Source organism: Falco punctatus (genome assembly GCF_963210335.1).
Source record: "Falco punctatus genome assembly, chromosome: 3".
NCBI classification, from domain to species: Eukaryota; Metazoa; Chordata; class Aves; order Falconiformes; family Falconidae; genus Falco; species Falco punctatus.
The window spans coordinates 120,995,273-121,018,349 of record NC_137582.1 but is presented as its reverse complement, the minus strand read 5'-3'; the positions used below and the strand labels follow the sequence as shown (position 1 = coordinate 121,018,349).

General features: G+C 47.8%; 1 protein-coding gene across 5 annotated transcripts in view; it reads left to right on the top strand.

The window, feature by feature from the left end:
• The window catches only part of HIVEP3 (HIVEP zinc finger 3), a 287,505-nt gene that overhangs the window by 155,457 nt on the left and 108,971 nt on the right, over positions 1-23,077 (top strand). For 3 of the 5 annotated variants that reach the window (XM_080379501.1, XM_080379502.1, XM_080379500.1), the window contains exon 1: positions 13,218-14,719. The exons of the other annotated variants lie outside the window; for them this stretch is intronic. The gene's annotated coding sequence lies outside the window, so the exon portion shown is untranslated. Of the gene's footprint in view, positions 1-13,217; positions 14,720-23,077 lie in introns of those variants that run through there. 5 annotated transcript variants of the gene reach the window in all.

Below are 23,077 nucleotides of genomic sequence, written 5' to 3'. Positions count from 1 at the left end.
TGGTGCTTCTCCTCTTCCTCTCTGGCTGTGGCAGTCATGGGAATGGCAGGAGCCCAGCAAACGCTTACACACTGCAGCTCTTCACACTTTGTCATGAGCTTCAGTCTGGGAAAGTATATAAGAACATCCTTAAAGTTAATTATGTGTTTCAGCACCCTCCTTAAGTAGGCATGTGTTTTTTTTTAATTGAGACCCTAAGCTGGAGGTGAGAAGAGACAGGATAAGAACCTCACTAGCTTCACCCTGCAGGTTTGAAGTTGATTTTATGCCAAAACATCATTAATTTCTGTGATATCAGAAATTAAGCCTTTGCTGTCTGTGCTCAATGCTGAGATATGTAGGTCTTGCTACATAGCTCTATTAGCTCAATTTACCTTTCTCTTCCAAGGCAGTTTTATCGCTAATTGACCAGAATTCAAACCAGCCTTCTCTCCTGGTAATGTGGGTTCATTGCTTATAATTGACCTGCTTTTCTGGCAGTGAAGATAGCTCTACTGACCAGCATATACTGTGTGACTGTAGCCTGTAATTACTTAGTTTTATGCCCTTGAAGGAAAGTTTTAGGAGCTTTCTCTGCTGAATTGGAACTATAAAATAATATATATAAAAGAAAAAATTCCAAGCTAGTCTTTTAAACATCTAAGTAGAGTCAGGGAAGGAAGCTTAGCATTTCAGAGCTGGTGGCAGAATACAGCTTTCTGGAGGGGGTTGTGGGTTCAGATCTCCTGGATGGGTGACCAAAGAAGCAATTTTTATGTTACTGTCTCAGAGCTGTTGGTTGTAATGGGTGACACAGAGATAGCAAAACAATTTTGCCATTCTAAAAGCAAAAGAAACCCTGACGCTTAGGTGCTGCAGTTAACCATGGTCCTGTGCCACTCTGCAGCCTCAGCTGCGCCAGCTTTGCTTGCTGGTACCGACCCACTCACACACCAACATCTCCACATACACCCTCTCTGGCAGCTGGCCAGGACACCCCAGTCCCTCTGGTACCCAGTTTTTCCTGTAGTCTCACCTGTAGTGAAACATTTGCACCCTGCAGGATCCCAGGACCTTCACCTACTTGCCAACTAGTCCAGCTTGGTGTTTGCTGGTGATCACACACTGACCCCCAGTCCCAGGCCAGCTGCTGCACTCAGACCCCATACACACAGGCATGCAGAACCGTCCCACATCCAGGAAAATCGTTAGAAATTGAGTTTAGTAGAAGATAGGATGGACCGCGCTCATCAGCTCATCATGCATAGGGCATGGCTGGACAAGCGTACTGACCAGCACTGTTTACACAGGGGTGGCCCTTTTTATCTCCTTATCCCTCTGCTTTACCACATATGTTCCTCCCAAAACTATCTTGATCCCTCCCTTCCCCAACTGTGGTTCCTTCCCTAAACATCCTATTGTAAGTCTTGTGCAATCCCCAAATGCCCTTCCCCTACATCCTATGTGTCCCACACCCCCTCAGGCCCAAAGGAGCTCCAGTTGACTCATCTCAATGGGTTTCACAACTGTACCCTGGGCCTGGTAACTCTCCTAGGACAGCCATGGGAGGCAGGCTGTCCCTTCCTCCCAGCCCATAATTTGGGTCTCCACCTGCCATTGTGCTCTGTGCTCCTCCGGGCTTGTGGACATGGGCCAGGGATGGGCTGGTGGCTCCTGGGATGGGCCTGGGAGTAGCTGGGCAGGGTGTTGTTTGGTTCCCCTGCCTGCCATGGGCTCTGTGTTCTCCTTTGTCAGTGTGCAGGTAAGATTTTTATTGCAGAACCTAATACAGCCCACGGAAGTGGCTGAGATGGTCACAGCCATGTTCTGGCACAGCCTTACATGGCAGTCTCCACCAAGAGACTTCCCTCCTGGGAGGTGAGGGGAGCAGGAACAGGTGTCTAAGGGGAATGGCAAACCTCTAGTCCAAGATAACGAGATAAACCATCTTAAAATAAAACTTATCCTGGGAAGGAGGTGACTTCCCATCAGCAGTTCTCACACAGCACCTCTCCCACTGTATCAAAGAGCAGCTTTTGCGCTTCATGCTGCTTTTGGGGGTTGCTCCTGCCTAGTGGACAGGGTCTGAGCTGTGAGATGCCTTCCTTTTGGATCAAGACATAGATTAGATATGAGCAAAGTGTCCAGCTCCAAAGCTTGGGCATTTCTGAGCATGTGTGGATGCCTGAATGCCAGCACCCAGGGATATTTTAGGTACTACATGGCCTCTGGTCAAGTTTAGGCATCTGCAAGACTAAGCAGCTTGGAGGATGGCATGTCTGGATTGCATTCCTGAATGTGTGCAGTGCATCAGATGCCAAAGTCAAAGATACCATCAGTCAAAGATACCAAAGAAGATGCAAAAACATCTGGACATCACCTAAAGCTCAAAGATTTTCTCCATCTTCTGCTGATATCCAGCATAGAGTGTTGGCTGATGTCCAGCAGAAGTCCTTTTGTGTTCTCCTGCCTTGGAGGTAAGCAATAACATAACTTCTGCCATATAGCCATGAGGGAGAGAAGAAAATTGAGAGAGTGGGAAACACACCTCGCTGTTTAAATTAACCTCTCTGGGGTTCTTTTTAGAAGATAGGAAAAATGACAGCCTGATTTACAACAGCCCTTTTCTGCCTTGAAATTGACTGTGTGCCTGTCCTGTCTCTCAGCATCTAGAAATAAATCATCAAGCGCTTCAGAAACACGCTCATAGAAATGTACCCTTTTATTTGTCCACCATATGCACTTGACAGCTCAAACACGCTTTTAGGCAGCGCTGCCTCTCCGTGGTTCTTCTCCAGACCCCCTTGAGTTTGAAGCATTGATTTTACATTTAGGCTTTGTGATTTTTTTGCTTGGTTGGGTTCTCTAAGGGGCTGCACAAGGGGACTACAGCAGTTTTTCATGTTGTGTAATGCTGTTTTGGCGAGTTATAATGGGAAACTTAAGAAGGATGAGCGGATGAGTTTTAAAAGCTTCATCCTCCAAAATGAGCAGGGTGTGCACAGATACACAAGCCCGAAGTTCACAAAAGCTGGTGTAATAGCAAGTTGGTGAAGCATCACCTAGTTGCTGTGTGGGCCCAGACTGGCTCTGGTTTTGCCTAGGGCATGAGAGCTGACTCAGAAAGTGCTTTTCTCTCTTTCCACTTCACAGAAAATAAAATCCAAACTAAACCAAACCATTAAGGTATGTCCTTCTTACCTCACGTGACAGAAGAGGCAATCTAGAGGCAAAGAGAGAGAACTACCAAGTATTTAATTCCTCTTTCTCTGCTCAATAAAATAACCAAAGATAATCTGCTGGCTAATTTTATGACATAATGGTACACTAGAGAATGAACTTAAAGTAGCTGTAAAACAAAAATTCTTTTAAAAGTAATCACAGTTTTGAAAGTTTGCATTTTCATACAGAGAATGGAGGACCGGACACTGTGTGCTGGGGGGGTGACGATCAGTGCAGCTTCCCTGTCCCCAGGCTTGGACACTCAGTGTGTTCTTAGGCACAGAGGAGAAATGTGGCTGCACTCTTCTGAGCGCGGGGAAGCAGGAAAATTGGAAACTTTGGGTGGGAATATCCTCCCAGTTTCCAGATCTGGAAAGAAATCAATGACAGAAGCTCCTGGGAAGTCCCATGCACAGTCAGGCTTAGCTGGTCCTGCCTGTGGGACAGCCGTGCTCTTGCTGGTTGTTTTGATACATGGAGAACCCTAGCCAATTTTTTTTTCCTCCAGTTGATAACTAATTGTTCACATAAGAGACATCCAGTTCCCTATGTGAAAGGGTTATGATCCACCTCAAACCTGCCAGGTTATTAGGATGCTCGCTTGGATGGAGAAAATTAGATCTCATCTGAGCTTCCCTCGTTGTCACTGAACACTTCAAACAGCAAATTAATTCAAGCCGAGTGACAGTCTTCCTCCTGATTTCATTTTTCAAATTACAAAATGTGAAAGATCTTCATTGCACTCCAAGGCAGAGCAGGCAGATCACTGAAATAAGACATCCATGCATGCACACACACAAAGAAAACCTGTCTGCCAGCATCCCTGCTACAGACACAAATCTGTGTGAACTTCCCCATCTTCCTCCCATGGAATCTGCTCAGAGCGGGAGGCTGAGATGGCCCAGCGGTGCCTGTGTTTAGCTGGTTCCTTTGCCCTGGGGGTGGTGGCTTGCAGGACTGGTGTGTACTGCTTGATTAGGAGTCCAGGTGATCCCATGCTGCAGGCTTTCAGTTTTCTGGAGTTTCAGTGCCGTTCTCTGAATTCCCAGATATCTGCCTTCTCATTTCCTAGACCATTGCCATATCGTATTTTTCAGGAATAAATCCCCAAATCATCTCTATGGCCAATTCATACTCTTTCAGTTGGTTGTGTGACTCTGAATGCAGGAGAGAGAATATGGGACAGCAGAAGAAAAAAAAAATTGGAAAAAAATATCTTCTTGTGTAAAGCAAGTTTATCGGGGGTGGTCCTGGTGATTATGAAAACTCCCCTAGTCCTTAACAAGATGTGTTCCGTTAAGACAGCTGGGATCTTGCATGTAAACTGTTTACTTTCAAGTTGTCAAAACTAAGTTTGGAAGAACCTTAGCCAACTCTTGTCTAAATTAGCAATGCCCTGCCCAGTCCCTGGTGCTGCGCTGGGAGGAGCAGCCGTCAGCAGATGGGTCAGATCCACCCCTGAGTGCCAGAGTAGCCTGCACACTACTCCAGGGGGCTTACTGCAAGTTGAACTTCACTTGAAAATATTCCAGCCCCAATGACGTTGTAGCCACATACACAGATACGGTCTGGGTCACTTGGCCATGTGAGGACATTATCAGCTATTTGCTGGCTCCACATGGACTTCCAAGTGGCCCAGGCGCTTTGCAGCTGTTTTACCCTGTTTGTGCAAACTGTTGGCAGTTCTGGGTCTTCATCATGATACTGATGAAGTTTGATCAACCAGCGGAGAAGACCTGTCCTTATCCTGAGTGCAGTTTGATGGTACACTGAGCTTCCTACCTGCTGGCCACCGCTGGAGGAGGGATGCAGGAGTGGATACACCTCAGTCTGACCAAGAATGGCAGCTCAGCTTCTGGAACCACAAGCCCTGCAGTGGTGACTATGATTTTCTGCAGTGCATTGGCTCAGAGTGTTAGGGGGGTTTTGCTACCTTCATTTCACATATGTTTATTTGATTTTATTTTTGTATGTGACCTGAAGTCTTAATTTTCTACATTTATCAGTTCTAAGTTACTACATTGTACTTGGAAGGGACTTTTTGATGAATTTCCTTGTCTAAGATTTTTTTTTGTTTTTATGGCATTCATTAGTGAATGATACACAACTGAATGTATGAATAATACATAATAACCACAGTGAGGGTAGTCAGGTGACATTTCTAGTGGTTTGATGAAGTGTAAAATAATGTACACTCATGCACCCACATACATCCTTTTAAGAGCATGCTACCAGAGTTTCGGGACAGTGTAAGCAGCAGGGTTGGGGCTCCTCTCATCTCTCTCCAGCTGAGAAGTCATCCACTCTCCCTTTGCAGTCAGTAGAGGGAAAAAAATGTTCCAGAGTGTGATTCACCTACCACTTTAGATGTGTATCTTGCAATGAAGTGAATCAATTCTAGGACTTCCTCCATAAAAGGAGGTGTGGAGGTATTTATTTTGTAGAAATCTGAAGTTGGATGAGAGAAATTCCAGCTAGGAAGTACGCTGCAGAAGACAGACATTAATATATTTTTATTAGCAATTGCTTAGGAGGCTATGCTGCCAAGAATAGCAGATTGGGAAAAGGTGTGCAGAGTTACAGCCCCCAGCGCCCTTTTTCTCTGTACTTTAAAGGCTTTCTTTGTGCTAGGAAGCAGCACACAAAGATGCCAGACAAAGAGGAAAGGCTGCTGGGAGCCCTGAAGTCCCCAGTGCTCCAGCTACCCAGTAGCCACAAAGTATTTAACAAGCAGTGGCAAGTAAGCAAGGAGAACTGCTGCCACACTCTGCTGCCCCTGCCCATTCGTTTCAGCCAGCAGTGGATGCACAGCCATGGTACATAGGAGATTTGTTAATTCTTGTCTCACAACAGCCCTGCTTCAGGGATGTTGTATTAAGTAGCCGATGTAACGTAGGTGAGCACATTGAGTAGGTGCAACGGTCTTTCATAACTTTGCTTCATTATATTTTTCCTAGCATAGTCTACATGTAAGATTTTACTGAATTTTAACTTTGCACAAAGTATTTCAGAGCCAGCGTTACTGTGCTGTGAAGTTGCATAGGACAAAGACAAGCTTGCTGCAGAAACTAGTTTTGCACCAGTTCTAACATTATTACTCAGTGGGCGCATATTTCTAAACTTAAAGAACAAATGCTGTAAATTTGGAGAAGCTGTGCTGTGTGCATTTTCTTATACATCAAAGAACTGAAATCCCCCCTTTACAAACGCAAAAAACCTCAACTGACTCTTAACTATAACGTTATGGTTGTTGCCTGAATGATACTCTTTTTTTCCCCTTTTTCGGTGTAGTTAGGCTGCTGCCTACTCTCCCTAGAGCTTCCATCAAAAGATGCTGCCTGTTAGTGGCCAAATGCACGCCCCCAGGTCCTGTTGAGTTTAGCCACAGATGCAAAACTTATGATGTTTTATTATTGAAGTTTGTTAAAAGGACACAGTCCGCTAATAAAACTATTTTGGTTTTCTATTGCTAATTCTGACTTGAAAGAGAGAATATGAGCCGACAAAATGTTGCAAGTTTCTTTATTGAGAAGCAGAAATGAAGTAATGCAATTAACGCAAAGAGCAGCAGAAGCTTCTGGTAGAACTCTCACCATGGGAAATAATTATTCCAAGAGAATTCACTTATGTGTTGTTGCCTGCTTTACAGTATATGGCTATTTGTGGAGTTTCAGTCCAAACACAAACTGCTGATGCTACTGCCTTAAAAGTTTTAAGAGCTTCTAATTGCTGCTCAGTATACTGGATTTGGAAAGCTGTAGCAAAAGTTGTCTGTTTATCCTTAGGTCCTAGCAGAGGAGGCAGTTTTAAGGAATGCATGCCTGTTCCCTAAGCACTTTCTCTAGAAGAAAATAAGAGCTGTCATTGTCTGGCCCCATCCAGGCCTCGTACTCATCTGTCTCGTGATGTAGCCCTATTCAAAACTGCACTTCAGCATTAATCTAGTTTTCCTCTAATGAGGATGTATTATTCAGTGTTTCTTGTGTCATTTGTTATTTTACTTCTTCCCGGGGAGTCCAAAGCCATGTGCAGCTTAAGCTGTCCTGTTTAAACAGCACTGAGAATCTGGGGCCAAATGCAACCTCAGAATTACTCCATCGGAATGAATGGGCAAATTGTTGGGAAAACTTTCCTGTTTGTCTGTGTACAGAATAATGATATTAAAAGAGCACCCATCCAAAGGCCTGGGTGCCCAGGGGAAATTTTTAAAAATAGTAAAGCAACTTGCCAGTTCAGCTGGAGCAAATGAAAAAATCCTGCAAGTAAACTGAGTCCCTCAGCCCCATGGGGCAGTGCCCTGGCTTCCCCCTCTGCTCCGTGCCAGGGGAGCGGGGCTGTGCCGGGCCACCAGGTAGCAGGATGCTGAGGGAGCAGCCGGCGAGCTTGTGCCAGGGGTCCCAGATGGGGCACACGCTGCCTGCGGCTACCACCTCCTGCTCGACCCCTCCTGCGGGATGGTGCCTGCGGCAACAGCTGCAGCAGGATGCTGCCCTGGAAGGGTGGAAGAAGCAGCTGGCTCTTGCTGTGCATGGGGTTTATCCTCTGAAACAAAGAGACAGGTTCATCCTGGCTGCGATTACACCAGTGCAGAGTGTGCACAGCATGCTGGCAATCCACTCAGCTGCACCAAGGCGCACAAGCTGCAAGTGGAGGATCCGCATCCGAGGGTCGGTGGGTTGTGACTTAAAACCTGGAGCTCATCCAAACACTCAAAGCCCATTGCGCTCCCTGAGCCTGACATTCAGATAATGCGGCTCCCCCAGCAAAGTGTGCACATCCCGCGTGCTCCAGCAGCCTGTGTGGCAACAGCTTCGCTTTGCTGGCTCTGGCAGCGGAGGGCCGTACCACACCACTTCTCCCAGCAGGATCCCCGGGGCAGGCTGCTTGGCTGCGCCACCCTCTGCTGCTGGTGGTCGATGGCTAGGTGTGACAGGGCAGCGAGGCACGTGGTAAGGGATGATGGAGCAAAAAAGTTTTGGGTGTTACTCAACTCTCTGTTGCACTGGAGTAAACTGGGAGGGAAGGAATCGACACTGTTAGAAGGTCAAACCCCATGTTTACTTTTACGCACAGCCTTTCTCCAGGGTGTGTAGTATTTTTTTTTCTTTCTCTCTCTATTACCTCCTCCACCCTTTAAGTATTTTATTTATACTTTTGTTAGTTACTAATTTCTTTTGCTTGGTTTCCTGTTTTGTGCTTGGAAGCCCCGTCTCACTGCTGGTCACACATAGAGCTTTCACTCCCTGCCTCCTGGAGGCCTCGGGGTTGTGGGCAGTGTCCTGTCTGCTTGGGAATTCACAGTGAAGGCATCCTTTGCTCTGCCGTATTTATGGGTGTTTGCATGGGACAGTTGATAATTTCACAGTCATGAATGATTGCGGTTAATTGAAAAGTGTTGTCAGGGTCAAAACTATGGAGAAACAGGTTTTAGGCAGCATGACTGAGTTCTGATGGCAATTTAGATAGTACCTTTTGTCTAAAAGGTGTGGACTATATACATATGGTGCTGCCAAAAAGGAGATAGGCTTGGCGATAGGAGGCTGATTTTACAAACAGGCATTTAGGATATCTGAGATGAGCAATTTCTAATGGGACGTAGGAGCTCTACTAGATAGAATTCAAAAGACTTTATCCAGTTAGACACAATGATGGCAATTTGTGGCCATTTAATTTCTTAAAAGCAAAATGGAGCTTTTATTTCTGCATGATTTTTGAGGGGAGATGACTTCTGTGTATATAGTGTCATTCAAAATATGTGGTGAAAACTGAAAATATTTATTTACTTTTTAGATTAACACTCTTTATGTATAGACACCCATTCTGCTAGATGTGGACCTGCTCTGTAATACTTTGTTTCATGTGTGTTGATGTGGTTATTGGGGTGTTTAGAATATATTGGTCTATGTCAGTGGTTTACAACTTATTTTTATTATTATTATTTAATTTGTAAATCTTACATTTTTACAGTGGGGTGCAGTCATTTGCATGGCAAATTTAAGCTTCCAGGCACTGGATTTGCTTTTCTTAGTTACAACTCACAAAACCCTTAGAAGCTGCCTCTGGATCCCCAGGGCTCCCCAGGCATGCTGGAAATGACTGGCCTAAAGTTAATAGGAAGGTTGTACAGAAAAACACAAGGGAAGGGAAAAAAACATGCTGGAAGGTAGCTGTGTCCCTTCCCCCAGTGCAAAGAGGGCCAGCAATGGTGAGAGTTCAGGCTGACAGCTCTGAAGATGCTGCCTCCTGTCCCCTGGTACTTTGCAAAACTGGGTTGGGCAAGTGAGAAGCTGCTCAGGTGCTCGTGCAAAAAAAAAAAAAAAAAAAAATGTAGGGTAAGGTGATGTTTGAAGACACATGTGTAGTTTGTTCCAGCAGTGCAATAAGCATTGCTTAAGGCCCTTTGATCCCTATAGATGCTCATATGGCTGAAGGGAGAGGTCGCAGGTGTCCAGTGGACCCTTTCCCTGGGAGATGCGGAGCAGAACCTGGGAGGCAGGCAGGGAGCTGGCAGGCTGGGTACCCGCAGCTCCTGGGAGTGGTGGTAGAAGGAAGGGGCACAGGCAGGGGGAGAAGGCAGAGCCCCAGGGCAGGGGTCTGTGCCCCCAGCAGGACCTGGGGGGGCAGCTGGAGGCAGGAACTCGGCAGCCTGGTGATTTTGCTCATTAATTCCTGCCATGCCAAAATGCAGCAACCTCTCTCCCTGAGCACTTTTCACCGTAGTGGAATATATGTGCTCACTCGTATTACTCATAGTTGGCTGCAAGTTCTATTCGCAACATATTGTTTGACAAATGTCAATTCTGAAGAAAAATAATTTAAATTATTTCTTCGAGACAAAGTTTCAGATTTAACATTGAGCAGATGCTCTGTCTAAAATTAGCATAATGATTCCTCATGCCTGCTACTTACCAGGACATGTGTCTTTAATGTAAGTGTTGGAATAATAATGAAACTTTGCAGTGATTTTCTTGATAATTGAAGATTCTCCAGCAAGCTTTTAAAATGTTTAATGAGCACAGGGACTTTCTGAGTTAAGGAACGCTGTTATTCCCATTTTACATATGTGGAAAGTGAGATGCAGAGCTCTTGCGGTGCCTGAGATCCAGTACCCAGGCGAGCTGGGGAGAGCAGAGCCACAGAGGCTGGGGGGTGGTGTGGGGGGGTGGGTGGGAGAGAGGTGGACCAAGGCCCCCAGGCACTGAGCTCCTGATTGCTGAGGTGATGGCTGAAAAGGGACCTGGGCTTCTGGGGCCAGCCTGTTCAAAATAAACACCTCTGGAAAGGTGCCTGGTGGGATTTCCATAAGCAGGGGAAGCTCAGCGCTTGTTGGTGGTGCTGACTGAGCCTAAAACTTCTGAAGAGCTCGTTTCACTTCTAGGGATTTACAGTTCAGTTGAAAAAGGTTGTTATATATATATCTGAAATACGTTTGATTCACAGGTTTCTGCTGCTCCAGCTTTCCCAAGGGGAAGAATGACATGAAAACCATATTCCCTGTCCCCTCCTCAGCCAGGAGCATGATTGCTCATACTTGGGCATAGGGGCTTAAAAAAAAAGCCCCCAAAGCAGCATTTGTAAGTCCCTAGACACTTTCCCCAGACGGGAAGACTTTGACACAGAAAGGTGAGATGACTTGTTGGTAGTTGCACCTGACCGTGCTTTCAGCTCCTGTTAATGCACTCCAGCAGCAGGGAAGAGAGGGATGAGTTAGGGACCAGCTGGCAGCATGCAGAGCACCGGAGCACGCTCTGAGGAGGAGCACGTAGCTGGGAGCTCTGGCACAGCAACAAGGATGGTAGAAAAACTAATAGAGCTCAAAAAAAACCCCAACCAAAACCAAAAAAACCAAACCCCCAAAAACCAGGTGGGAGCAGTTTCAATGAGGCCTTTTCAGGCAGCGGGGAATTTTTGCACACCCGGGGCCATGCTGAGGTGAACAGGGGTGGGTGATGGATGGACAGCCAGCGTAGCCAGTCTAAACACCAGGGGAGGGAAGGAGCCTGACCTTTAAGTGAGGAGTGAGATGTGGTTGGTTTGACCATCCTAGGCCTGAGGAAGGTCCCTTTCCTGACTAAATGCTCCTTTCTAACAAATAATTTCCACAAAACTTCCAACCATGGCCTGACCCTGCAGTGGGAAGAGGTGTCCCAGGGGAACCTGGTCATTCATTTTCCCGTTTAAGAAAAACCACACTCTTCCACCTAAGAAAAGGCACCACCACTGGGCTAAGGAACACCTTTGTGGATTGCCCTGAATGGCCACGATTACCCTGAATGGCCGCCTTTGTACTGTTCAGGGAAAAATACCTCAACCTTTTTGGGTGTTGGACACAGGCATCAATCTCCAAAACTGGGAAGAGGGTGTTTGGTGTGATGGGCAGAGTCAAGGATGCTGGTTGAAAACAACAACAAAAAAATATCTATAGCATTTTTATTTTTTTTTAAATGAAAATCTTTAGTGTGCCCATGTTGGGTACTGTGCGGTGCACTTTAAAAGCAGCATTAGCACCTTGCTGTTATTTACATGAATTCCTGGGTCTGTGTCTTCCAAAGGGGAGAGAGTTTATTATAGCAAAGGCGCTGAAGCCTCTTGCAGGCATGCTGGGTGCCCTCGCCATTTCAGACTGAAAGGTGATATTTTAGTAAGTGCTTCCCACAGCCAGTTAGTTCATCCCCATGTGCAAAAAAAGGAAGGAAGATCGTAGATGTGTCAGGAGGAGATGATCTGTCTGTCTGGCCTAGTAAAATCATAACCATCGTGAGGCTGCTGCTAGAATCTGAGGCGCTTGCACAGTAACTGAGATGCAACTGATTTTCCCCCCACTGTGGCATGGAGTAAATGAGAGACATCTTTGGTGGCAGCTTTTGGTTGTGATTAGGGGTTCTTGCATTTCTGTCTGTGCTCCTGGGAGCTCTATTTCATTTATTACGCATCAGTCCAAATTCTCAACTCAAATTTGATGGAGAAAGCGGGTGCTTGCCACTGAACCCCCGGTTCAGTCCAGACTGCATTAGCTGGGCTTTCAGTGGCAAACCTGCTTTTGCTGCTCTTGGCCCATCAGAGTGGGTCCGTGCGGGGCTGGGTGGGATCTGCTGGGAGGACCAGGAGCAGGCTGGGGCTGCAGCTGGAGCTCTGACCCTAGCGACCCAGACGCAGAAGCTCTGTAACTGCAGTCAGCCCCATTTGAAAGTTTGCTCGAGGGGGGAACACACCCAGTTTTGGGCAGTTTGGCAGGGCAGAGGCTGCTCCGCACACACTGCCCGAGAGTCCTTGCAGGCCTGTTTACATATCCAGTGTCTGGCTGCATCCGTGCAATTCCTTAAAGACCTGCACCTGCTGGCACCAAAGTGACTCAAGCTGAGAGAGAGCGGGGAAGACTGTAGCAGCATGGGAACAAAATTAAACAAATAAAACTCTGAAGAATTTTTGCATCACACTCTAATTCTCATTTCTGTCCAGAATGAGAGAAGCTGAAATTGAGTGTGAAACTGGGCTGTTGAGGAAATAATATGCTCGTAGAAAGTACATGCGTTCCATGGTATTTTCTTGGGTTTAGCACCAAAAGCATTTTTGGGGATCCAGTTTACCTGGAGTTTGCTCTGTGGCTGGCTGAAGATGAGCCAGGCTGGTGTTTCAGTAGCAGGTTTGCAATTATTAATTCTCCTAAAAGCAATATGATATTTTCTGAGCAAATCAACAGCTCTGTTGATGTTCACCCGAAAAAGCACATCCTGCTAAGTTTCTCGTTTGGCTGCCGGTGTAATTCTTTCCATCACAGAGACTTTGTATCATCATTATTTCATTGTTAAATGACTTTTTTTTTTTTTTTTTTGTGCTTAACCCTGACTCTTGAGCCAGACAGGAATATTGGCTTGGTAATAGTGGTTTTAGGGGGTGTGGGTGGTGTTCTTTTTCTTCTTTTTAAATAGTGTGGGTTTTTTGGTTGGGGTGTTTTTTTTTTTTTTTGGGGGGGGGGTGGGGGTGTGTGTGTAGCCTGCATTAGAAAAGAAGGGCTGGGATGCAGCTTGGCTGGCATGGCCATGCCAGCTATGGGGTAGAGCCATGGCTGCTTTCAGCACGGAGCAGTTTACCAGGTACACTGCAGAGTGGCGATCAGTTATCAAGCACATACTGACGAGCTGAGCAAAGTCAGTTATCTTGGCCAGAGTTCACATTTTTGCCAGTAAACGCCTATTTACAGCAGCACTTCTAATGACTGCAGAAGAAGTAGGAAACATTTTGCTGAATGTGCACGTATATTTTAAATGTGAGCGCAGCCTGGGATGCGAGGCTGCCCTTCTGCTCTCCTCTAAACCCCCCAGCCTGCATCTTCCCAGCTGTCTGGCTGAAACCCCGGGGTTATCTCCCTGTGTCCTCTGAGCTCATCCCGGGCTGCCCAGAGCCGGGATCCCGCCTGGGAGCCAGGACAAATGACACTGGAGCCCTTTTGCCATGCCCACGTGGAGGAGGGACACGCTCTGTGGATCTTGCCTGCCTGATCATTTTGCCTCGCCTGCAGCCGTATGAAGGAGCACTTTGTCTCCCCCTTTTAGCACAAGAGCTCGGGCTTTCAGTTTGTTACAGCAGTGATAACTAACAAAACAAAACAAAACACCAAATCAAACAAAAAATATGGAAGAAGAAAAAAAAGGCAAAAAAATAAAAAAAGAAAAAAGAAAGAAGATAGAAAAACACAAAAAAGAAAGAGAGCAAAAAAGGAAAAGGCAACCAAAAAATGAGAGGCCAGCCGAAAGGCTCGGGTCGCTCTTTGGGGATGAAAGGGGCAGCGTGCGGGGGCGCAGGGCGCTCCGCGGGGGAGTCGGGCAGGAGCGGGCTGCCCCGGCGGCGCGCGGCCCGGCGGGGGGTACCGGTGGGTGTGCTGGAGGATCCCCCCAGCGTGGCCAGCATCCCCCTCCCCGTTCCCCCAGGGCAGCCGGGGGGGGCCGCTGCCGCAGAGCGCTGCGCGGGGGCGGCCGGATCAGCGAGCGGGGGAGGAGGATGAGGATGCGGGGGAGGAATGGAGAGAGGAAGGAGGCGGCGGGGTGGCCGAGCGCTGGCAGCGCGCTCCCTCCGCCCCGGGCCAGCCTGGCCGGGACCCCCGGCCCCTTGCAGGCAAGAAACCGCTTCCGTGATGGAAAATGCCGGCTGCGCGGGGAGGGGTCACCTTGTCCCACCGCTCCCGGGCTCCGGCCGGGAGGAGCTTCGTTCCCCCCCCCTCAGTGTCTGTGCTGGGGGGTGGGCAGCCTCGGCAGCAGCCCCCAGCCCCGGCCCGGAGGATTCCCTGCTCGGCGCCGCCAGCGCAGCAGCCGCCTGACAACAGGAAACAATGTGTAGTGAATGGAAAAGGGGGAGGCGCCGCCTGACCGACTTCCCCTGACATCACTGCCCAAATAAGGAGCTTCACACCGGCCCTATCTGTTGCAGCCCGGCAGAAGATCCCCCCGGAGCCCCAGGGCCGCTACCCCGCAGCGGCAGAGCCATGGGAGAACCGCGGCTGCGGTGCGGGGGGCAAGTGCAGGTAACGAGCGGCCGCGCCGTGCCAGGCGCTCGCTGCAGGGCGGGGTGGCGTGTGCGTGCTTCACAGCTCTAGCGATATTATTAATTTTTTTTTTTTTTCTTGTACTAGCCGCGGTCAGTGCTGAGAGGGAAGAGCAGCCGATGAGGCGTAATTAAGAGCACTTGTAACGCGCCGCGGGCATGTCTCGCTGATGAGGTCACTGCGATGAGTAACCGGGAGTTGCTGAATGTCGGGCTGCTGTGTACTGTAAACACGGAGGGATTGTTTCTCTTGAGCCGCCGCCAGCCGGCCCGGGTGCCTACACGGGCACAGGCATAAAGTGCAGCTCCGCTCTTAATTGGCGGCCACCTCTAACTAAGGTCCTGAGAGCCGGGGACTTTGGCTGGCTGCAGCGTGTGGCAGGGGTGAGCTGGCTGGCTGGGACGGATTTCCTCCGTAGCACTTGCACGGGGAAGCCAGCGGGAGGCTGGGGGGGCTGCGGTGCGCGCAGGGGCTGTGCGGGTCCGCTCGGGCCGGCGCCCCCCGCCCGCAGCCCCGCTGTTCGCCGGGGAGAAGGCGGCCCCGCTGGGTGCACAGGGGAGTCTGGCCCTGGGGGTCACCTTTTGGCTGTTTTATCCCTTTAAATTGTTTCTCGCTGCTGCTTAGCACCCGCACATCAGCGTAAAATGAGGCAGCTTTAAAAATGCATTAAGTCTGAGTAAATGGGTGCTAACGATTTAAGCTTCTTAATCCTGCTCGATGGAAATTAATAACGCTTTTGATGCACCCAGAGGTGTGATCAGAAATGCAAACACACGCCGAGCTGCTCTATGCAAATGTGTGGGTTGTTATTCCGGAAAAAAGGCACTGTGCATTATTATAGGTTTTTTCCTACTCCTTCTTTAACTAATTGGCCCACCATCACGGAAGCGCCTGGCAGTTTTACCCAGTCCCACTCTGGCGAGTGGAAACGGCTGGGGCAGCTGACATGGTGATTTATGGTATGAGCAATACAATCCAAACCCTGCTCGGCTGCTGGAGGATAACCTGTAGCTTACAGGCTTTTCATTTCCCTGGTGTTGAAATATTATTAGTGTCAGTGCGCTGAGCCAGTTTTATCCTCTGCTGCCGGGATGTCCTGAGAGCCCCTGCCTTGTAACTCCCACCTCTCTTACTTCAGCGATCCCCCAGGCAGCTGCTTGTGCCTGTTGGGGACTGTCAAGTTTTTCTCACAGTCTCAGTGCTTCAGGGGCTTTTCATTCTGATCCTTGTAGGATAACGTTCACAATGCCATCCGAGTGCACTTCCCTGAGAATAGGTAGGATTCGTGTGGGGTGGGATGTTGTGGTTCTGGCTTGGCTCACAGGTGTTGAGAGGCTCCAAAGCCCATTGCAGTGAGTCTCGTCATCCCCATCCCCTTCCTGCCTTCCCCTTCTTAGCAGGCAGGTCTGAATGAAGGGGTCCTAGCAATAAGATTTCTTTCATCCCCAGAGAAGTATCATTCAGTGAAGGATGCAGAGATACTGATGCAGGAGATGGGGGGCGTGGTGTGTGTGTGTGTGTGTGTGTGTTAGTATGTGCTGCCCTGACTTGCTTCTGAGAAGGCAAGCTTTCCACCTCCAAGGCTTGCTGTTGGGCTTCTTGGACCGGTGAGGGGTTTGCTGCAGTCCTTTTTAAGGAAAAAAAAAAAAAAAAAAATCTGTAGAAGGTTTATGTAAACGGTGCATTAAAGAAAAAACTTCCAGAAGTTACTAGTTAATTAATTAATGAATGTGTTACCACCCAACTGCCTGCAGCAGGTCTGGGCTTTTTATCCTCTGGGACACACTCAGCACACACAGAAGTGCAGTGCAGCCCCTGAGAAATGCCTTCCAGGGGCCCTCTGCTCTCCTGGGGAGGCTCTTGCAGCGTAAGGCAAGGGGACTTGCTCACTGTGCCTGACTATTTTCATCCTAATCCACAATGGACCCTTTTTTCGTGTCGGATTTCATGGTGTCAGAAATAATCCGTTTCAGAAACATTTGTATGTCCCACTGCACTTTTAGCATCGTAACGAGGGACCCTCACAAGGATTCTTTCCCCCCTGCCATGATGAGTGGCTGCCCCAGGTGCATGAGAGGCAGAAAAAGGAGAGACAGGACCACAGGCTCTGCTCATTTGGTTTTCCTGACTGAGGGAAAACATGTTCTCACAGCTGGGGTGAGGGGAGAGCAGACCGGGGGGGTGAGCAAACTCAGAAATGTTTGGAGTTTGCTCTTGAAAAATATATGGCAGCTGTCAATAGAATAGCTCAGTGTTCAGCTTGCCTAGTTTGCAGCGTGTGTGAGCGTGATCGGATGTGGGGGACTACTGAGAGGATCCGGTGGGGTGAGTCCCTGGAGGAACGGTTTCGAAAATAATATTTATTCTGAAGTTAACAACAAAAGCGCTGTTGAGAAACCTTTCCTGAGCTGCAGGGATAAGGCATCGCTGTCATGGGTGGTTTAGCAATAATTGGAGAGAGCAGGGGAGTGTATCCCGGCTGGGGAAATCACCGAGGCTATCCTGTTGATTGGGTGGCAGGTCATTAATGAGGGGCTCCTGGGAACTCCCTTGCTGTACGTCACTGGCGAAGTCCCATGGCCGTCGGGTAGCTCCCTCTGCGTTAGGAAAGCTGGCTTTCCTCCGGCTTCTTCAGTCTCCCCTGGTCACAGAGGTTCCTGCTGGCTCGTTGCTCGGAGGAGCTCTGCCGTCATAACTTCTGGCCACATTTGGCTGCACATGTTGAATGCAAAAAGCGTTTCAGCAGACTTGTCGTTTCTGAAGTGCTTTAAAGCATTTGGTTTCTTGGCAAGGGGGTTCAAACTTGCGGGGGAGGGGGGAACCTTTGGAAAAGAAAATAATTTATTTAAAATGTACATTCAACACGATTGTCTGTGACTTTAGAAAGGCTGCTTGTTAGTAGATCTTTACAGCTCTGCCGGGATCTGCAGGCAGTAGGGCCAGTTGGGATGCAGGGAAATATATATTCAGTTTTCCATTTTGCCCTTTACACTTGCTGAATTCTTCCCACCTTTCACTTGTTAATCCGGACGGGTTTCTCACTGGTGCTCCCTCTCCTGGGCTCTGCGGAGACCACCTTGCAAGAGGACAGTTGTGCTTAGTGCTCCCGCTGTGCCACGACTCGAGTTCAAGCAAACGGTCTTTCCCAGACCTGCTCTGCGCAGGCAGCTGGGATCTCGGTCTCTATAATCGGTGCAGTAATCAGAATGGAGATTTTTATCCTGCCCGGCTCTAATTACATGCCTGTATAAGGTGAACCTTTTAATGAGCATCAAAAGACGCATTGTGTGGTGGTGGTGGGGGCTGTGTTAAAGGGACTAGGAGATTATTCAGTCATTCAAAAAACTTTTGGTGAAAGTAAATGTGCAATAAATCTTCCTTAACCTCTACATTGCCTCATTTTCTTTGCAAAGCCCTGAGCTGAGCCCAGCCCCTCCTCACTAGCCAGTCCAGGCTGTGACTGGCTCATGTCGCACCGTTTTTTGCCTTCTGCCCGCTTTTTGGAGCTGTCTGAGAAAGCGTGCGTGCGGCAGGGTGAGGCGAGGCCATCAGTTGTGTGGAGCTGAAGGTGGGGAGTAGAGATGTCCCTGAGCATTTACTGCGTGGGAATCTTCCGAGAAGCCCTAAGAGAAGCAGTACCCAATCCATTTAAATACACCTAGATGGTATTTTTGTAACCGTTTTTTGTTTGGTTTTGGTGTTTTGGGTTTTGGTTTTTTTTTTTCAGTTGCAGGGAGATTTTGGTTTGAGTGCACTTTCCTTCTGGGAACTGCTCAGCGACATTTAAGCAGGGATAACTAAGAGAGAAAACATGAGTGAGATCAAGTTTTCCTGCCTTCCCAAAAGTGACTTGCTGTAAGCAGGGACTGCTTGTCCCTCATTGACGTGAAGCCCGTGTGCTGTCTCGCAGAGGCACAGAAGCATTTGCAGGGCATCGCTGCAGGGGCAAGCATGCGGGTCAGTCACTGGGACAAACTCAGAGCATCCTTGGCATTGTGGGAAACCTTGTTGTATATCAGCAACATACAAATCCTTATTGTACAAATGAGGTTTTTGTTTTCAGCAGCTCCTCAGCCTCCAGATCCCAAGTTGTCTTTTTCCATGCCATTTATCCAGACCTCCCCTTGTTCCTTCCTTGGGCTTTGGAGGGTCACTTGCTCATTAAACCATTATTCAGGCTTTGCAGCCCTGGAAGGCTTTGGGCTTTCAGTTATTTCACTCTGCTTCTCTGTTGGACCTATAGATTTCAGTCAAGAAGGCAAGACATGTCAAAATTTGTCTAATCCAGCTGAATTCAGACATAGGATTTGGGTTTCTCTGCTAATGTTGCTCTCAGGTGCATCGGGACCCAGAGGGGGTTGCTGAGCACTTATTTGGTGGTGCAGTTTCAAGGGAAAATCTCAGGAGAATCCAATAAAACTGAGCCTGGCCCTTTTCCCAGCAAACCTGGTTTTAACTGTAGTAGCTCCCTGAAGTCTTCACTGCCACGCTCCTCCATCTGGCTTGACATCCAACTTCTGCATTGCTGAGGCGATCTCTCCTGAAGGGCAGCTCACCACTCTGCAGAACTCCAAAGGAACAAAACAGATGCAGCTGTTAATTCTGTAACCGCCTGCTGTCACTTTTCATATGAATTACTAGTAGATTTAAGTCTCAGGTATACAAGGCCTTCTTCATCCTTGGGTGTATGAGTATTCTCTCCATAGCTCTGTCTGTCACCAGTGTCATGATGAACCATGAGCCAGCGGTGACAAAGGGACCCAAGGGGTGCTGGGCTGTGCACTGGCTGCATTCCCGATGCAGGGCAGGGTACAGTCTTGGGGTGAAAGGCCAGCTAAGTAAGTGTGCGACTGGACATGTGCTTCCCAGAAGTAACGTAAGAAGGTGGGTTGTGGGCTGAGTGCTTTAGAGGTCTGCATCACCGCTGGGAGTGGTAGTGGCTGTCTCCAGCCATTTCATCTGATGAAGGTGAATGGGAGGTTGTTGCTTTAGTAGCGGGGTGCAGGGTTCACAAAATAGATTCTGAAACACGGATTGCTTCTAGGAGCTTTCACGGGCTTGGAGGAACACCCTGAGCCCTGGACTTTTGGCTGGCTGTTCCTAACCCAAGCTGCTGGGAGATGCCCAGGAGAAGGTGTTGGGCAGAAAGGCTCTCCCCGTTGCCCGCTGTTTGGGGTGAGACAGCGAGCATCCTGAAGGATGCAGTGAGTGACCCGGGGCCGAAGCAGTGGGTTTGTCACTGACAGGAATGTGCCTCAGAGTTTTCCATGAGGCATCGCTGACTCTTTAAATAGCTGCCCACAGGTTTCCTGTGTTTCCTCCTGCCCTTTATTCAGTCTTTTTGGGTTTGTTCCCTTCTGGGGAGATTTACTAACAGAAGTTAAAGCTACAGAAAAACTGAAGATGGAGCTGAGATGAGTTGAATAGAAATTAAAAAGTTTCATAAAGTTCACGTGTTTTGGAAGGCACTGGGATGGCACCTACTGCCTGTAAGACAAGAGCAGCTGTGAGTTGCTCACCGGTTGGTAATCTGCAGTTTTGGCACAGGGATGTAAATCTAATTAGCTCCCTTGGGGGCTCTGCAGCCACATAGAGTTCCATCAGCTGCAAAGGAGCAAGCTCAGGGTGATTAGCTGGCGGGGCATGAGGAAGGATGGGGAGGTCGTGCTGTTCCTTGAGGGGATGCATCCCTTGGGAGGACGAGCATTGTGCTGTGTTTCTGGAGCGGCTCAATTTGGGAGAGCTGTTCGCAGCAGTTATTCTTTGTACACGTGAAAACAACTAAGGGGCTTCTTTACTCAAATTTGAGGTCTCTTGGTGTCCCAGCTGGAGTGCTGGTCTTAACTGGGAGGTTTCTGTTGTGGGGGATGTCAGGGCTGGTAGGGGCAGGATAAAGGGTTCTGTGTGTATTTGAACCCACCAAAAATCTATTGGATCTTCACGTATTTTAAAGGGGAAAATAGTTTAGGTTGTGTTTAAAAGAAAAATACCTTCATTGTGAAGATGTGGAGTGCTTGACTTTGGAACAAGACAGTGCAATGAAAGGTCAGGCTAGAACCAAGTGCAAAATACAGTTGTAGATATCTACAGAAGAATGTGGAGCTTCTCTGAGTTGGAAGGGGAAATCAAGCTGGGTGTTTAATTACCTCCCACAAACTCGCCTGTAATGCTCAGGTATTTCTTTCGTGACTTTCTCAGGCTAGAATTAACAGAACCTGAAGAGAAGCCACTCTTCCACACAGTTTCACCGCTCTGTTTATGTGAGAAAATTGGCCGGACACAACAGTGTGACCACTGTAGTCTGACCTAAGCGTGTGTTTCTTCTGGAATTAAGGAGCTCTGCTGGAAGTTATCCTGCAAGAATTCAGAAGTGTTCTGGCCAATATCTTTCCGTGGAAAAGTGCCTGCCTCACTTCCCACTTCTGTAAAATGGGGTTAAAAATATTTTCCCTCCCTCCCAGCAGCATTGCCACACTCCCTCTGCAGCAGTTCGCAAAACACCACAGTATTTTTTCCGCCAGTGTGAAAAATGCTAAATAAAAGTAAATTGATACTATTTAAAATAGTATTTTAAGTGCTTCATGCTACAGTGGATGACTACAAATAACTATTAAAACATCATGGTAAAGATTCACAGCTACGGTTTGTGAGCACCCTAGGTTGGGGAAGCTACTGCTTTTCAGCCCTGTTCACCTAGCATCCACTCAAAAAACTGCCAAAATGGGTAAAAGGGATCCAAGAATCACCCAAGATCTTCCTTGCACTGCACAAATAGACCTGCCAGCAGCACAGGCTGGATCTTCACATCTGATAGCATCCTATGGTAATGACTCACTGTCTAATGAGTTTACTACCGTGGTTGGTATCATTACTAGGGTAATCCTTTTTAAGGATTTTTCAAGGAGTGTTTATTAAAACCAAACCCTTGCTGCTTTTGCAAACCTGCTTTGAATGGCACCATTTGCATTCAGAAACAGTAAAGCAAGGAAGGCTAAACCCATTACTGCCAAACTGAAGAATTTTTTTCTTAACCTTAAGGCAGCGCTGTGTTGTTTTGCTGCTGATGAAAAAGCCTGAGGTGTTGGTTTTATTATGTATTATGCAGGTTTTAGGTCTTTAAAGAAGTTAAGGGAAAGTCCCAGATGAGGTTGTTGGTTGCCTTACAGTCTCCATGGAATACAGTTGCTTTTTGATTCTGCCTGTAATTCCATGCCGTAGACACGGTCCGCTGCCTTTGTGTTTTCATCTGTCATCCACCTGTGGGGATTTGCCACAAAGTTAGAAAATACGTTGTGTTCATATTTGCATTAATCAGAATTCGGAATTATTCAGAAGATAGGAGATGGTATGCCAAAATGTTAAACCAGCAGTTACATTTTTTTTAAGTAAACAGGTGTAAAGGCAGAAATGAAGTGCGTGAATATAACAGAAATCCTCAAATCCTGTTTCTTCTGAACTGGCGATAGATCCTTGCTGGCAGTGGGGGATGTGTCTAGACCATCTTGGGAGGCTTCTGGTGTGGATGCGTCAGTTGTGCCAAGCACAAAACCGATCACACAAAATTCTAAGCTGGATATTGTTGTTTAGGGTTGTGGTTTTGGTTTTTTTCCTTTTTTTGAACCTATTTTTGTCACCTTTATATTAGAGTGATACCTTCCTAAGTAAACAGTAGTTTGGTCAGGTACTTTAGTAATTTTTAATGTGAATCAAGGGGATAAACATGGTCCTTTTTTACACGGGTAAGTGTGTTGAGTTCTTCCCAGGCGAAACAAGGCTCCTGGCTGTTGAGGACTCTGAAAGGACACAGGGACAGAGAGCTGAAAAGGAGAAGATGATTGCGAGGGCTGTGGGGAGAGGGCGGGAGCTGGTGCCTTACTAGTGAGCAAAAAGTTTAGTTTTTAAAAAAAAAAAAGTTCATTTTGCTCTTTTCTCAAGAGCTGCGAGGCAGTAAAGAGTTTGAAGCAGGTGAGGGCACTTGTTGCAGAAAATAGCTTTGGGAAGGTGTTTGCTGAAAGCCTTCTCTCTCGGTAAATAAATGAGGAAAGGCAGAGATGCCAGAGCAGCGGTGGAGGCGGCGCAGAGTGTCCCGCAAAGACACGCACAGTTTCACACAAATGGAGACCGCAGCTCTGCATGCCTTCGGCCTCAAACACCTGAATGAGCTGGAGTGCTGGGGCCGGCTGGCTTAGAGAAGCCCTGACACTTAGTACTTTTCTTTCCTGCTTTTGCAGCAGGTCTGTTTCAGAACTAAAATTGCCTCTTGTAGGGCAGGACACAGCATCTGCAGGGGTCATTTGTCCCACCTTGCTAGGCAGAGTATTTTGAATAGTGTACTAG